Here is a 2430-nt window from a genome sequence, read left to right as displayed (position 1 = left end):
TTTTTTTGCCCTCCACGAAAATATTTCCAGCGCATCTTTTTTGTGTATATGTGTGCGAAGGGGGGAAAAAAACCCCAAAACCTTTTATTATTATTATTAGGGTTATTTTCTCCCCCGCTCTCCCTCTCTCTGTCCCTCTGTCTCTCCAGCACTCTGATAATGATGGTAATGATGATTTCTTGGTGATCCAGAATTTTTAAGATCATTGAGCAACTTTTTAGGCTTTGAAAAGAGAAGTCCTATAGGGACTCGCTTCTTTTGAAGTTGTTGTTTTCCGCTTGTTTAAAACTGAAGCTCTCCGAGAGTAGGTGCTGGGTGCATTTGGTTTTATTTTTAAACGCCAGGCGTGATTTCTCTGGGTAGCTGACTCTATCCCTCCATCAGGTTTCTGAAATAAATCTTGTTTTCTGCACCCATCAAAACGCAGGTGGGTGAGAACTCTTAACTTTCTACTTTTGTTGTTGTTGTTTCGCTTCTTTTTTGTTATTTTCTTTCTCCTTTCTCTCGCTCTCTCTTTTTACGGGGTCTCTTTCATTCAGGTAAAACTGTAAATTTCCCAAACCTACATTGTTTCTCCTCCTGCTGCATGAAACTCCCGGATACTTCTTCTCTCTCTCTCTTTTTTTTTTTTTTTTGGTAAAAAAATTTATTTAAAATCCTCGATAGGAGCAATGTAAATTTTCTGACATTCAAACCTTTTCTAGTTCACAAATCAGTCACCCTTGTCACAGTTATTGAAATTCCTCAACTTGCCACACCAGGACGGTGGAAAAAGCAGGCGGTGTCTTTGTTGCTGACCAGGCTTTTGATCGCCAGAGAAAATTTACTTACCTTCAGATGAGTGAGCAGAAAAAGAAATAACACTCCCTTTGATTTAGTTAGAAAAATGCAGACATTTGGATTCAGTGCAAACATACAACACTTGGTTGTTTTCTAGATGCAACCCTCGATTAACCTGTCTTTCCCCAGCTCAAAGTCTATTGAAAAACTGCGGATAGTTCTTTTTTGTTCTCGCTACAAAGAGCCATTGACTATATATTAAAATGATTGTTGAAAGGTATAAGTATGGTATTTAAAAGCAGAAAACCTTTGTGGCTTAATCAATTAAGCTAAGCAACATTTGTACAATATTTTAAACGATGCTTCGGCACTAAAAAAAAAAAAAATCTCCTGAAACTTTAAAATACAGACTTCTTTGTGTGCGTATGCATATATACACTTACGTATGTGCTCATGTGTGTGTGTGCACATATATAAAACTGGCAAATTATTTATTTACTCAGTCGCCTGCATATTCATTAGCTCTAATTATTTTCTAGTAACGAAAACACCAAAAGCTCGCTAAGAGTCGGACTCTTTCCATTTCGCCTTTGTTCAGCCCTTCACTTGCCCCCTTCGCAGCTCAATCCGAGCCCCTCCAATTCCTAGTGCCAAACAAAGAAACTTTAAACTCATCCCCTCTAATTAAAGGCGCTGGTAAGCAATCCGCAGCGCAGGTACTGAGGAAGCAGAGCAGCAGCGCTGCTGCGCGAACCCTTCTCGGGTGAGAACTGCCTCATTTCGAGAGGTATAAAAATGGCCATTGCGCCTAGAAAACAAACAAACAACAACAAATAAACTTTGATACGCTTTGAAGGAATGTTTCGCTGCAGTTTATCTGCAGCTGCAGTTTGCCTGTGCTCGGTGCATGGAGATCGCTTTCAAAGCAGATGTATTATGTAATTTCCCTTGGATCTTGGGAGGCTTTCCCGGGTTGGATTGTTGGTTTGTTTTTTGGTTGGTTTTTTTTTTTTCGGAATAATGCTGGGCTGAATCTACACGTTTGCATTTATTCTGCCAAATCCATTCGAAGGAATTGCAATAGCTCATAGCAACAGGTATACCCGCTCTAGGAGAGCGCCTGTGTGTGGACGTGGTCTTTAGGTGGATGTTACATTACTTTTGTGTTTGGTGCTAAAATTAAGCAAAGAACAGAGTTGTCAGTGTTATGTGAAATCTGGAGGGCGATGGCATCAGGAGTTAGTCCAGAAAGTTAGGTAGTCCAGTCCTAGCCTGCCTCCCAGTGCAGGGGAAACCCAGTGATCATTCCAGGTCGGTGCAAAATATACGAGAAGGCAGACGAGAGGGTATTTTTAGGAAGCGTATCTAAATATACAGTGTAAGAGTGAATGTAAAAAAAAAAAAAAATGTTGTGGGTTGTAGAAGTTATCAAGTGGGATTTGCGGCGCGCTCTCTGCAGGAAACGAAAGCTGCTCCAGTTCAAAGCCACATGCACCAACGTGACATATAAGCCATTAAAATATCATCCTGACGGCTCATTTCTGCTTCATCATACATTCCCTAACTGCTTCCAGAAAGCAAGAAAAGAAGAAATGAAGGATGACCGCCTCGATGGAAGCGCCAAAGAGGTGGTGGGTTCTTGGGGGGGGG

The 2430-nt window shown here is 40.9% G+C and overlaps 1 protein-coding gene across 1 annotated transcript in view; it reads right to left on the bottom strand.

Annotated features, from left to right (window-relative positions):
* Positions 1-2430, bottom strand: part of ZIC1 (Zic family member 1) — a 7770-nt gene that overhangs the window by 3804 nt on the left and 1536 nt on the right. The gene's annotated exons all lie outside the window — the stretch shown is intronic.

This window comes from Charadrius vociferus, unplaced genomic scaffold (assembly GCF_000708025.1).
Source record: "Charadrius vociferus isolate BGI_N301 unplaced genomic scaffold, ASM70802v2 scaffold650, whole genome shotgun sequence".
Classification (NCBI taxonomy): Eukaryota; Metazoa; Chordata; class Aves; order Charadriiformes; family Charadriidae; genus Charadrius; species Charadrius vociferus.
The sequence above is the reverse complement of the archived record's forward strand: the minus strand, read 5'-3'. Positions and strand labels throughout refer to the sequence as shown.